The sequence below is a fragment of the Hydra viridissima genome, unplaced genomic scaffold, assembly GCF_058129835.1.
Source record: "Hydra viridissima isolate aposymbiotic clone 2 unplaced genomic scaffold, HvirCarnegie_v1 scaffold_2, whole genome shotgun sequence".
Taxonomy (NCBI): Eukaryota; Metazoa; Cnidaria; class Hydrozoa; order Anthoathecata; family Hydridae; genus Hydra; species Hydra viridissima.
Window position 1 is genome coordinate 16013135 of NW_028324301.1, and position 15845 is coordinate 16028979.

At 29.9% G+C, this 15845-nt stretch overlaps 2 pseudogenes; one reads left to right on the forward strand and one right to left on the reverse strand.

Moving 5' to 3' along the window:
- Positions 1 to 15845, forward strand: part of LOC149892219 (uncharacterized) — a 90913-nt pseudogene that overhangs the window by 54777 nt on the left and 20291 nt on the right.
- Positions 2884 to 5894, reverse strand: LOC149892223 (uncharacterized; annotated as a pseudogene).

Sequence of the window (15845 nt, forward strand, 5' to 3'; positions counted from 1 at the left end):
AAAATTTACACTGTCGAGTATAAACCATTAACCGGAGGTTTATGCATGCCTCTTCTTAAGAGTATTGCTTCTAAAGATCCAATATTTAATATGAAAAAATTACGATGCAATGTGTTTCCTTTATTCATTATTTAGAGCAAAATATTGATCTAAGAACTTTAATGAACTAAATATGACTGTTAATAAATATCCTGTAAATAGAAGATCTAGCGAAAGGTTTGAAAAACAAAATCCAGAAATAGTAATAAATCTTTTTTAGTCATACAAATTTGGTAAATCATTAAAGATAAGTGAAAATTATAGTTCAAAAGTAATTGCGATTATATTTCTCATCACAGAAGAATTTATTACTGTCTTATTAGCGATATGAGTAGATAAATAACAATACAAATGCAATACTGCTCAAAAATTTAGCACAAATAAGATTTAAGTTTCATTTTTCTTCTTTTAATTGAACTTTTAGGCGGTAAACTTCTTATGCCTTTTCAATTTTTTTTCTTTACAGTTAATTAAAACATACCTTATTTAGAAAAAAAAATTGAAAAAAAAATTACGTTTATTTTACCATCTATTTTTAACTTAAACAGAGACCGCTAATTAAAGTGGTGTAAAAAACCTGCTCATAAGTTTAGCACCCTTGCACTTCTATTGTCTTTTAACTGCCGCTCTTTACTTTTTGACGTCAAAATTTTATTAAAAAGTAAATTTAACTATCCATTTTTACATAAACAAAACTGAACAAAAGTTTCAAAGATATACATAGTATGTATTACCTCATTTGAAATAAATTTGGTATTTTTCGCTTAAATTTTGTCCCTAATGTGATCAATAAGATGGGAAAAAAATCAATTAGCTCTGAAATAAAACAGCGTATTGTAGGACTACACCTTGGTGGTTTCAACAGCTCTGAAATTGCTCGAACTCTTAAGTCTGTATCTCGTTCATGTGTACTCAGAACAATTCAGAAATTTGAAAAAACTAGTACTGCGGCAGACAAAAACCGATCTGGACGACCAAGAATCACAAGCATCACCGATGATAACAGTATCTATAGAATTGCAAGAAAAAACCCTAAATACTCAGCGAAAGAGATTGCACAAGAAGTGAACTTGGCTCTAAAAAATCATATCTCAAGACAAACTGTAAATAGAAGATTGATTGATCGAAAACTTTGTTGCTACGTTGCTGCTAGAAAACCACTGCTTAAACCAACTGATCGGTTAAAACGTATCAAATTTTGTAGAGCTATTTTGAAAATGACTAATTATGAACTAAGAAGAATAATATTCAGTGACGAATCCAACTTTATAGTTATTAATCGAAAGAACAGAGTGATTATCCGAAGACACTATAATGAGATGTTTCGTAGTCGCTTCATTGTGCCGCGACTACAAGGTGGTGGAGGTTCGGTAGGCATATGGTTTTCCATCACTTATGACGGCCCAGGTCTCTGCTACTTATACAATGGTCGTATGGATCAACATAAATATATCAAAACGCTTTAAAATCATTTAATTCCGACTAGAGACATCTTTTTTAGCAATGAGTCAGAGTGGCAGTTTCAACAAGATAACGCTCCTTGTCACAAGGCAAAAACGGTGACTATTTGGTTTCAAGAAAACAGCATTAAGGTACTTCAGTGGCCAGCTAGATCACCTGACCTTAGTCCAATTGAAAATGTATGGACTGTACTGGACCGTAAACTCACTAAAGCTCCCGTAACATCAGCTGAACATCTTAGGGAAAGTTTGAAAGAGTCGTTCGACAGCTTATCAACTGATTATTGCCGAAAACTTTTTGATTCAATTAAAAGAAGATGTGAACTATGCATAAAGAACAAAGGTGGACATATCTCTTATTGATCTTGCTATTAAAGCGAACTTAAATCCAGGTGTGCTAAACTTACGAGCAGCTTTTTTTTAACTTTTTTTTATATATTAACTTTGATTAAAGGTATTTAGTGATAGACATTTGTTTTTTTTTTAGTTTTTTTTTCTCTTAATGTAATTAAAAAAGTCAAATAAATATTTTTTGTTTTTTAAAAAACCTTGAATTTCTTATTTTTTACTTTTATTTCATTTTTAAAGAAAAAACTTAAATCTAATGTGTGCTAAATTTTTGAGCAGTATTGTATCACATAGACATGGTTTTTTTTTTGTCTTAGATGTTTAAACTCATTTATTTTTGAAGTTTCTCTTAATAAACTTAAAGTATTAAGAGAAACTTCAAGCATTGTGATAGGATCAAATCTGTTAGAGGTTCGTTCAGTTTGTGCAAATGGAAAAATTTTATGTCAATATGTTCAAAGAAAAAATAAAGGAATGCTGCGATCAAATAACCTTTGATGAATGAGAAAGTCTGATTCGGTGCCAAACAGATTTTTTCACTACTATTTAAGAAAAAAATAAATGATTTTTAAATTTTGTTGTTTAAAAGTAAACAATATTTAAATACTAAAAATTTTATCAGGGACAACTAAAACAACGGGACGGGAAACTCTAACTTCATGTAGTTTTGACGACAGGGCCGATGAAAAAAAAAAGCGAAACACCTCTATTGTTAAACAATAACATAATTATCAATAGAAATATAAAAAAAAAATGTTATGGCTAAATTATTTATCACTATTTTCAAACAAAAATTAAATTGTGTTGATGAAGTGTTAAAAATAAAACAACTTTATACAAAGAAACTGTAAGTTATCTGTAAATTAGATGTAAATAATCAAGACACTGTTAATTTATTAACTAATCATTATCATACTTTATTCATATCATAAAAAATATATTATAAATAAATTTTAAATCAAATAAATGTAACACCATAAATACATTTCAAAACTTTGTTAATAAGATCACCAGCAAAAAGTAAAAGATCAAACCATTAAGTATTAAGTTTCTTTCTTTTTCTGTCCTCTATGTTTAATGAAATAATATCAGATGTATCATCAAGGGTCGTAACACCTTTCAAGTAACAGTTTGTTATTATTGAGACTTTTGTAATATCTATACTGTCTGTGTCTTAATCAAATGGTAATGTTGAATGCAAAAATAAAAATAGTTTCTTTAAGTAAACAACACATTGAAAACGTTTTTCATGCTTTGGAACACTGTTAAACAGTAAATAACAAAAAGAAATAAACTGGAAAAGAGTATCACTAGGATAACGCAATTTACCAATATGAAACATAATCTGTAAGTTCAGAACTAGCTGACTGTGATGTTGTTGTATCAACTACACGCTGCGGATCGATCTTGTGCTGTACATAACCAGTTATATAAAAAATTGCAGCTTTCTCCTGATTATTAACAGATTCATTGTCTGCATTAATTAAACATTCATCTAAATAAATTATATCCTCTTCCATTTTGATCCATTGTGCAACAGTCTGAATGTATGCGTGAGCAATAAATGACAGTTTCATCCAAAGAAACAAGTTTGCTGAATAATTTTAACCGCCGAAGGTGCAAACTGTTCAATACTTGTTCTGCTGAGATAAAATAATTTCCACCGCTTAGTTGTCTACAGATAAGCAAAAAATTTAAAAAAAGATATACCAAATAAATTGAGTTGAACCTAGTATTAAACTATAGTTAAAACAGCAATTGTCAAATAAAAACGTATTGTTAAACTTATGTATGTTAAAAATGAATACTTTCAAATAAATAAATGAGAGAAATATTTGTTTATTAGATTTTAAATCTAAAATATTTTCTTAACTATAAGTAACACAAAAATGATTTTACCTGTAGATGCCAAATTCACCTTCAAGACGATCTGTTTGATAAATGCCATGAAGAACATATTGGTGATCTTCTGAAAGCAGTTTTTTTATTAATTCTACCAATTCTTGTAGGGTGTTAACTAAAGCATGTTTTGTTTCTGGTGTAAAAGTATTATGACGCTTAAATCCCTTTCCCTCTGACATCTTAGAAGTTGCATCAGCTAATGCTAAAAATTCTTTAAATCTAAGGTCATCAAGTGTCTGGAAAGGAGACCTATTGGTATCATTAAACATCACAACCTTTTCTCTTTACATTTACCATATTCCATAATGAAAAAACTGGTGCCAAAAAACAGGCAGTGTTCTCAAAATTAGCTAATATTAATGCTGCAATGGTTTTTTCATTAAATACAGTAACCATGTTTGCAACATATTGTCTATCAATCAAACTAGGGTACACTGACTTGCGTGAAAGCTTTGTAGTTTTGGCAACACACAATTTCTGTCTGTTATATAATTGAAAAATGTGAGAACAATTACCAGAGAGGTTGATTATTAATTTTTAAACTTATTGTTTGTGTTTTTTCCGTAAACCAATTATTTCTTATACTTTTAAAGAAGTGAACTGGATCGTGTAGCATAATAACTGGTTTTTCTTTTTCTATAATACCTTGCCATGGAAAACTCTTATTAACAACAAAACTTTGGTAAACCTGTCGATTTGTGGGATGGTTATCTGATAAGAGACACAATAATTTTCCTCCTGCATCAATTATTTGTTTATTTATGTTTGTGATCAAATCGTGAAGAAAGTTTACTGACAGTTTGAATATTGGTACAATTCTACAAACAAAAGAAGGTTTACCAAACATAGGTTTAATAATAAAAACTAATAATGTTTTTGCAATTTTAGTGAGATTGTCCTCACTATATCCAATGAGGTGTCCTCCTCTGAAACTAACATTTGTTTTAATATACATCTCATCAAAGAGAAGGCAGCAACGCTTTTCAGAACTATTAAAATTTTAAAAAACAACTTTGATTGCATTATTGCACTCTTTTTCATTTCCAACTTCTCCAACTCTTCCTAATTTTGAAATGAGAGTCTTTGGGCTGGGAAAATAAAGCAGATTTCTTAAATGTCAATAACAACATCTGGAGGACAAATACAGTTCAAGTGCACGACGTATGCATAAAGTAGAAAAGCGATTTCCATTAGAAGAATAAGTGGTGAGGCGTAGTTGTTCAATGAGTAAAGAAATTTATTCAAAAGCGTCACTGTATGTATTTTCAATTTGAATAATCAGACTTAATACCTCATCTTTTATTTCAGGACTAGAGGTACAAACTCTTTTGACAATAGCTTCCAGCTGTGACCGCTGAGTAAGAAAATGTGAAAAGCTGAGCAGGTCATAGCAGTTAACTTTTGTATGCCTACAATAGATATTAACATGACGTGAATGACAAGTAATTTCAACAGAAAATATTGTTTCAGGCAGCCATGATCGAGAAACATCAAACAATATGAATTTTGAATTTTCAATGAATGCAAAGTATCGAGGATATCTAAAATAGATAACAAGTAAACTTTAAATCAAAACAAACAAATATTATAAAACAAGGAAAAAATCATTAATGTTACCTCTCTTTTATTTCAGACAGCATTATTTCAACATCATAAAATCTAATTAAATCAATTTGATTGAAATCATCCATTTCATCAGGTATTGCATTTCGTGATGTTAAAGAAATTATATTTATATTTGTAGATCTTGGTTGTATTGAGACTGTTTGGTGCACCATTGAAGATGTGCATCCAGGAAAAATAGATGGGGGATCAATAGGAACCTAAAAAAAGATATTAATAAAATCAGTCATTGTAAAATATATTAATAAAAACAACTTTAAGGATGCTAACCTCAAACTTTGATCAAGGAGGCTTGTGCATTTTGCAGCCTGGTGGCCAGTGTTTTTCACACACACCCATATTTGAAGTTACTTTTTCAAATGCATTTGGAATAGATGACAACCAATATTGTAACTTTTGTGAGTCACTTGGAAACATGTAAACATGAAGCGTTTCTTCTGAAGTTGATGTTAAATAATTTGTGGTACAATTAACTATTGAACATTTTCTTGGCATGATTATAACTAATATTAGTAGCACCATTACTATTTATTATAAATACGACATAGCATTTTGTAACATTTAATAGATTCATTACTTAAAATAAATTACTTAAATTACAAACTACTTAATGCAATTTTTTAATTTTACTCCTTTTAAATCAAAAAACTCCAGATATTTCAATAAAAAATAGGGGAGATATTTACAACCTTTTTCAAAAAAAAAAGTTTTTTTTAAAAAAGGTTGTAAATATCTCCCATATTTCTATTGCATTAATTTATATTTTATTTACACGATATTGATAAAAAATATATACATTATATGTGTAACATAAATTTATATCACTTTAATGTTATCTAAATTGTGAATATAATTAGATTAATGTAAGTTTTTCATAACTTCTTTGTTAAATCAAGCTAGCATCGCCATTTACGATCGGCCCTGTCGTCGTTTTAGCATCGATTTGAAGTTTCGCGTCCCGTTATTTTAGTAGTCCCTGAATTTTATCATTTCAACTTACTGTTTGTGTTTTTTAGTTCAGTAAATTCTAACAATGCTATTATTTTTACAAGTTGTTGTCATCCTTTATAATAGGTTAGCACGCAAAGGTTTACACATTCAAAATAAATAAAGACTATTTGCATCAACATGTTAATAACTTTGTTTGCATGTCTTTGTTGTATTTATCTTTTAAAAGCTACAGGTGTTCGACCTCTAATACCATTTTAAAACATGAGTAATATATCACCTCAACAGTTTTATAAGCATCGGAATATTCTTTATAATTTTCTATTAAATCTCGTGAATGGAAAGGGTTTAAACATTTAATGCAGAACACTGTTTAACATTTTTTTTTTTTTTTTTCTAAACTCTTTTCTTTTTTAGAATAGAATTCAGTATCTCGTTCAAAAATAAGTTATATTAAAAAACTACCTTTATCCATTCCACATTTAAAGATAAGTTTTAGCTAATGTCCTGTCAGTCAGACGTACAACAACATTCTCTCTATCAGTTGACTGTACAATAAATTTTTCTCCATAAGATTGGCAGTTTTTAAGTATAACAACAATAACAACTTCAAAGATATATTTTGGAACATATAATGAAAATAGCACTTTCTCTGAATCTCAGAAGCAGATGACTTTATTCTCACTACTTGTTTGTTTATATCAAAACCGAAAATTGAAAGATCCGTTTCAAAATCCATTAACGGTATATATGGTTAATGCAATGCACAACTTTATAATAATCTCCACATAGAAATTCAAAAGGTACTTTCAAATTAAATGTACCTTTTGAAAAAGACTTTGAGTATGTTAGACTGGTCTCATAGCAAAACCTGTTTTAACTGCAATTGATAATGCTGTTGATGTATCTTTATGCTACAGATGATTGAATCAATGAAACTAGTATATTTTTGCTAACTAAGCATAGTTGTAGATTGAGGAGGTTGATTTATATATTCAATCTATTGACTTCTAGTTCATACTTAATGGTCCTGAAAAAATACATCAAAACGCTATTAGTAAAACTGGTATAATCAGCAATAGCATAATCATTGTTATTAGCATTTGTTAACCTACCTTTAAGTATGAGATAACTCTCGCAAGGATGAGTATCTTATAACTTAATATTCATATGTTCATCATTAGGGCTATTTAGGTTTGTGCCTTTTTCTAGTTCAGACGTTGATATTTAATGAGTCTATACTTTCGTCTTTTTGAGGGGTTTCAGTAAAATTTGAGATTACCGTATTTTATTGTATGAAAAAATATTTCATCTTTTTTTAAACCCATTAAATAACCCAAATTTGAGGAAATAACTTTTTCTTCATCGTTTATATATTAGCTTTGAAGGGTGATAGAACCGAATAATATTTGTGATTAGTTTTTGCATAAACCTTGTCATCATACAATATAGTTTTCTCCAAAGCTTTCCATTGTTATATAAACGCATACTTCTTCATCTTTCATTTTCCATTTTTGGTTCTGAAATCCATGTTTTGTCTCTGTAACTTCCAATACTTCTCATCCTTTAAAGTTCGTATCAGGATTCACTCATTACTTTTGAAGATGTATCGATATAATTATAATAATTGCGATGGAATTCCATATGATCAATAATAAAATAAATAAAATTTTCATAAAAGTCAACAGCTCTCTCTTCAGTTTGAGATATTTGAAGACCAAATGATCTCTTTTGTAATTTTTAGTAAAGACATTCGTTTTACAAAACTTAACTAAAACACAAGTTATGTTAAATGAAACACAAAATTCAAATGAAAAACAGAAAGTTCGCAATTCTTTTTTCTAAACTCCATCCAAGACTCTTTTCAATTCACTAATATCTTCTTCTCTCCCTTTACATATGAGTGATGCTTTTTCATCTTCATCCATCATTTTACGTTTACCCAACCTTCTTTCTTTCCTCATCTGTTTATACTTTCTCATTTTACTTAACACAATAGAAAACTCCACTTGTGAAACAAAATTATGACATTGAGCTTTTGAAGGAAGATCGCAAATATTGCTCATTTTTGTTTCCTATAATGTTTTTATCTTTTCATGCTTTTCAGCTTTCTTATTATATCTTTACTAATTAATTCACCTACAATGCACTGAAATCCTAAATCAAAAGCTGCTGCTTCAATAGCTGCTATTAATAGGTGTACAACAATAGTGGATAATAAACAAGCACTATCAACACCTAATCCAAAAAATACTAACTCTATTTGAAGCTCTATGTTATTTTTTAGTCAACTTTTCTCTGACAGCTAGCTCATATTCTAACAAACGTTTATTTTTATTAATCCTTGGCAACCTGTAACCACATTTAAGAGCAATATCGTTATCTATTTCTTTGTTGGTTCCAATATAGCCATTGTCCAAACACTTTGAGCAGATCAAAGTGTTGGATTAACTTTTGTTAATTATTTCATTTCCATTTTTTTTAAACGAAAGAACAAATTTTTGCATTAGCGCTCTGAGCCATTGCTCCTCGGGTGATTTAAGGCCAGTCTGAGAAAATTTCGTTTTTTTTTCGTGTTATTTTTGTTTAAACGCGTGTGACGTATTTTCACCTCGCGGGATTGATCACATTAAGAGTTAGACGTTAAGTATACCGTTATCAAAGGCCGACAATCTTTTTATAGAAACAGCCGATAATAGATAAAAATATACATCTATCAAATCTATACATTCATATTCAACAAAAAATAGTACTTTATTTTTATTAAATGTAAATGATTACATTTACCTATTTAAAGTGTAAGTTCTTATTGAACTTGAGGTTCCAAAATATTACATCATTTTTTATTGGTTCTACCAAATTTTTCTTAAGGAAAAAATTGGACAATTTACTCGATCTTTCTTCGATAGGAATGTAAAGAAACCGGCACTAAAAATCTTTATACTTTTTTTGACTGATGGTTGTCTTTTAGGCCTTCTAAAATTTTAGCTTTCGTATAAAAACACTTATAGAGTTTAGCTATGTTCTTAGGTTCGAATTTAAGTGTTCCAAACCTATTCAACTTTGTACACATTTTTTTTTTTTTTGCAAAATTCGAAATTTGCACGGTAGAAATAGGAAAAACGTAGTAAATACTCTCTCAAAGTCTTTTGACTTTATAAGGGGATTTGTCACTCACCTATAATACAAAAAGGCTGAAAGTCAACCCTGGTATATATTTTTTCTGATAATTTTATTTTTTCACTTTTAATTACCCCAAGCACAGGCTACATCTTAACATTTGACTCTAACAAATCAGGAGATAATAACTTACTTGAGTTTAGGAAATAAAAACTTATAGATAACATAAGGTAGTAAAATATTTTCTTTCTAAAGCAAAATACACTTAAAGATTGTCTTTTAAATTGCATTAAAATTAGGTTTACCGGCCCTGTCATCAGTCTGATCCACTATGTGCTTTACAGAACCTTGCATGTATCAGCCTTTGTCAACTTCGAAAAGTTTTCCAAAGTATTTTCTAAAAATTAACAATGGAGAAGCTGGATGAAAGAATGAAATTTAGCAAAACCCTATTGTGAGATTTAACATATTTATTTAAAGTGATCAATTATTGGTAAAAAAAGAAAGATTGATTAGTATTTAATATTATCATTTCTTACCTTTACGATGAAACAATCTGCTTAACACTATGATCTCATTCCCATATATTGCATTTTGAAGAGTGCTTGATATTTATTTTTCATTGTCCTATGAGAAACAAGGATTAAAAATTGTCAATATTAATCCAGCACCTTGTATTTTATACACATTATAATGTAGTTATCATATAATGAAAAAAAAATTTAATGGAATTTAAGGAAGAAATTTAAAAAATCTCTCTCATATTTGTATAGGTTTTATTTAGACCAACCACCAATTAAATTTCAAGGTTGACCAAAGACAAATAATTAATAAAAAACATTTGGATTTTGTAACTTTTCCTTGTACTTTCAAAACTTGTCTTGTTTTTTATCATTATTATATTTGCTGAAAAATGAAAATTTCACAAAACTTGTAGTAGTTATTGAAAAATTAACAACTTAGAAGTAAGTATGTATGTATGTATGTATGTATGTATGTATGTATGTATGTATGTATGTATGTATGTATGTATGTATGTATGTATGTATGTATGTATGTATGTATGTATGTATGTATGTATGTATGTATGTATGTATGTATGTATGTATGTATGTATGTATGTATGTATGTATGTATGTATGTATGTATGTATGTATGTATGTATGTATATATGTATGTATGTATGTATGTATGTATGTATGTATGTATGTATGTAAGTATGTATGTAAGTATGTATGTATGTATGTATGTATGTATGTATGTAGGTATGTATGTATGTATGTAGGTATGTATGTATGTATGTATGTATGTATGTATGTATGTATGTATGTATGTATGTGTGTGTATGTATGTATGTATGTATGTATGTACCTCCAGCATATACCACGTATATTACACAGAAAATGAATCATAAAAATTAGAAAAGATTAAGTGAAACATTAAATTCATTTTCAAGTAAAAACCAAACACAAAAAGATAAACATAGCAACAAGACAACTGGTTTAACATATTTTCATGTAAAACTCTCAAACTAGAAAATGATTTTTGTTTTGCTTGAAATAGCTGCAAAATATTTAAAAATCTAAAAGTTCATGCCAAATAAAATGTAATTTTGATCACATGGTTTCATCCGACAATAAAATCTTAATTACTCTTATTGACTTTATTACTCAAAGTGCCGTTAACGAAATTGCTTCTTTTAGTCGTAATAGGGACGACGCCGGAAGGTTATAAAAAACGTCGGATTTTCTGATCGTACCACAAATCTCTAATTGTACAAGTGGATAATAACAATTATCGAAGTGTACTAGACTGAACATTACTGGAAAAGATGTGCATAGTGATCATTTTGTTTATTTTTAAAGATATTCTCCTTTTTCAGAAAAGACAAAATCCGTCATAACCCATAACGTCGTAAAAAATTAATATTTTAATTTTTAACAGCTTTTGCCTTGTAACGTTCATTTTAGTGAATTGTTTGCCAAAAAAAGTTATGCTCAAAAGAAATGTTTAGTGGTGCAACCGAACACTCATAAAAGCGAGACATGCCTTAAGTCACCCGAGTCTTTCAAAGCTTTAAGTAATACAGCATATAAATTCTACTTTAAGTAATACAGCATACAAATAGCATCACCCTTTTCAGTCATTAGGTCCATATCAGAGTTGTTCTGAAAGGTGATATTAATACCATCAACACTATCAAGTAAAGTCTCACTTTCTAAAGTCACTTTACTTTTTAAAAAACGTTTTAGATAAGTCATCAACATTCCTCTAGATCGCGATTTTTTGGTGTATCCATATGCATTTAAAAAAAAAGATATATCCATAGTTGTTCCACCAGGCTTAGTGTATTGCTTTCTCTCGTTTAATTCTCCCATGAAAATAGTGATGACATTAATGCAACGCTATCCACAGTTTGGTTTGGTTTTAAAAAAACAGGATTCTACTGTAGCCTTTTCTTACTTCTTGAAGATAAATAAATTTATGAATAAAGACTTTTTATTAACTTAATTTGTAACCTGATTAATGTATTGTAATTGAATTGCACCGATGCAATCGTATTAAATGGTTGAACGAATCGATGCTGAATAGTCTCCTTGTGTTAATTGCTTTTAACAAGAAAATTTTGTTAATGTAATTGGAGCTGTTTTTTTTATGACGGTGGTTGAGGGATTTTTATCAAACTTGAGAATTTTGTTATTGTACCCAAAAATTGTACGCAAAAATTATGCAGATGAGACGAGAGATATAGAACTGCATTGTTATCTTTGCTGCGATAAAGCTACATATGTAATAAATGTAAAATCTTCCTTGAAATAATTTTTTCCTTTTTTTTATTAATTTCTAATGACTTTTTTCTTTCTGCCCACCCAACACAAGACGACTTTAAAACGTATGTAACTTGTCTTTAACTCGTCTAGACGTCTACAACTAGTTGAAGTCGTGTTTAAGACGGCTTTTCAACACCTCATTTAGACATCTTCCAACAACCAGTTTAAGATGTCCTTAAGAGACGTCTAACCAGTTTAAGATATCCGTGAGACATCTTGACAAGACGTCTGTCGGAACAACAAGTTTAAGACGTCCTTAAGACATCTTAATAAGACGTCTCTCGGAATAACCAGTTTAAGACTTCTTTCGGAATAACCAGTTTAAGATGTCTTTCAGAATAACCAGTTTAAGACATCCGAGAGACATCTTAACAAGAGGTCTGTCGGAACAACAAGTTTATGAGGTCCGCAAGCCTTCTTAATGTGAGGAAGCTAAACCTAACTAACCAAGATGCTATTCACAACAATCAAAACACCCGTAATCAACCATTAATATTTTACACGCTATCTAACGAAAATGAAAAGACGCCAACGCCCAAAAACAAGCAACAAATATAAAAACGAGAAACCCGAAAGGAGTTAAGGGGGGTTGAAGAAAGAGGGAGTTGGAGGAGCAGCGAAAGGGAAGAAGTGGAGAGAAGAGGAGAAAGAATCTAAGAGATAGGTTACGAGAAGGCTTTGAGAAAGTTACGAAAATTGTTTAAGTAAGGGAAGACAAATTATAGACATAAGGGATATACGGGAGGGCATTTAGGATAGGGAAATTTATAGTTGGTTACATGATAAACGATAAAAGAAGGAACAGAAGAATTAGTAAGAAACAGTTTTTTTTTACATAGTTTATAGTGGAGAATATATTATTTGTTAATAACGGAAAAGATTTGTTAATCATAAAGAAATATATCACGCGCCAAGAAAAGTAAGTACGTATTATAGCACAAGTCAGAGTGCTACCATTACACAGAACCAAAAGAGGCATCCCAACATCCATACCCCTATCCTCCGTAAATACAAACCATTAAACCCCATTCCCCGTAAAGAAACCCCGACTCACAATAATTAAACGATATAATTATATAAATACACAAAAAACACCCGCCTCACATTAACAAGACGTCTGTCGGAACAACCAGTTTAAGATGTCCTTAAGACATCTTAACAAGACGTCTTTTGGAATAAGCAGCTTAAGATGTCTTTAATCGTGGAAGTATTAGAGATGGACGTGCAAAATTTTTGTTTTTTTGCAAACCATGCTAGTTGCGCATTCTTAAATATCTATTAATATAAGCAATAATATTTTAAGAAATAACGCGGATGATGAAAAGAAATCATTTACTTGAATACATGTATAACTTGAGAGGTAACACCCACCCAACAACAAGTCGTCTTAAAGACAAATTGAAGATGTCTTGAAATTGGTCTTAAAGATGTCTAAAACTGGTCTCAAATGAAACACTGTAAGCCGTCTTGACTAAAATGTCTTAAAGTTGTCTTGTTTAACACACCTGGTCTCAAATGAAGCACAGTAAGTCGTCTTATTTAAAACATCTTAAAGTTACCATATCTAAGACATCCTAACGTTGTCTTAAACTGGTCTCAATAGAAACACTTCAAGTCGTCTTCACTAAAACGTCTTAAAGTTGCCTTATTTCAGACGTCTTAAAGATGGCTTAAACTGGTCTCAAATGAAACACAGTAAATCGTCTTATTTAAAACGTCTTCAAGTTTTCTCGAAGACGTTTGTGTAAGAAAGAGACTGGAAGGTGGTGACTGAATATAGGAAGGTGTGAAAAATATGTACTATCAAAATGCAATAAATAAAAAAAAGAGGCATAATTTACTATAGAAATATTTCACAGCATCCACAAAAAAGAGTACATCATTACATTTTTAATAAGATTTTCGTAATGCTGGTGCGTTTTTAACATGTTCTGAATAAATCTAAAAACAGACTTCTCCAATTCTTTTGGATATGTCGCTCGAACAATCGCTAAAAAGAGAAAATCAATAAAAAAAATAATAGATCAAGAAAATCATTGTTTTTTTGGAAAGCAGCATTCGAAGACACCAATTACAAATTTGTAAAGGTGGGTTTCTTCAAAACTTCTCTTTCCGCCTCTCTGTAGATTCATGTTGAAATTAATCATTAGTGAACAATCTAATTTCTAAATTCGATTAGTTTCTCAGAAAACCTAGCCATAGGACCTTAACGAAATAATTCAAAATTTTTATGAACTATTAGCTGGTCTTTTGCATATTGTCGAGGCAGAAATCCGGAAAAACACATTTAAAACCAGCAGCTATAAGAGGAGACATATTTCTGATGTTGCTTATACGACTGGCAGCTAAAATCGTAATCTGTCCGCTTGCAAATTTTTTGTTCTTCATTAAACACTTCCTTCCCAAGAACCTTTGATAATGCCTCTTTCACAAGAATAATATCCAGTATGAGCGCAACAGCCCATTTTAAAAATGATCTTCCTGGGGCATCACAGAAAAAAGCTCAACTTTAACAGTGTGTACAACTGATTTTATTGTCAGATAAAATTGTCCGCATATCTTTAAACCAAACAATTCTTGTCATTCTTCCGCAATTGGAATTAAAGACGTAATTAAAGACTCAATTAAGGAAGGAATTAAAGCATGGACGTATAAGAGATGGACGTGCATCTTATTATTATAGTTTAAACTTTTAGTATTAGTTTAAACTTTCATAGTATTTGTTTAATAAGACTGTTCAGGATAAAGTAACTACTTCACGTGTTGACAAATTATTAAACAAATTACACCAAAGTAAAGGAAATTAGTTGTCGGCACGAACAGATTTTATCATTTTTTCGAGATTAACATTTGTAAATTTGGACACGTTTTTTCGTGTAAACAAAGTCTGTCAATGATAAAATAGACCTGTAAAAACAATTTTAAAATGACTAAAAAAAGTATAGCGAAACATAAAAAAGCCAAAATAAAATTTTTTGTCAAGATCTGGTTTCATTCAACTCCTTGGTCCTTCGTTCACCAGCCTTAAATTTATGTATTTTTTAAGATTTTTTTCCCATATGCCGTCATTTTTTGCGTCGAATACTCTATAAGCTCCCCAATATATATTCCACTGTGAGTTGTTTATTGGTAGGTGCATTTTTTAATGGGTATATTTTAACTTATTTGATAATGCAAAATCTTTTAGAAAGTTATTCAAGTTTATAATTATCTTGCAAAATGCGCCAGATATTTCATGTTTTCGTTTTTCATATTTCATATATTATTTCACTTGTTATAAAAAGCACATAATAACCCATTAGTTTTTGTCAAATAAAATTCAGTTTATATATAGCTGGTAAATCAGTAGTAGCATATTGCGGGTTCTAGCGCATTGATACCTATTATATTGGGGAGTTCAAGGTTTTTCCAAGATGACTTACCTTTTATTCAAAAAAATGTGTATAGAAGTTTTACAAAAATTTCTTGTCGCGATATATTTTTGTGATGATTGTTTTTGTTAAGTTATAAATTTTTTTTCTTGTTGATGTTTTAAAACATCAACAAGAAAAAAAATTTCTTGCCATGATTATGT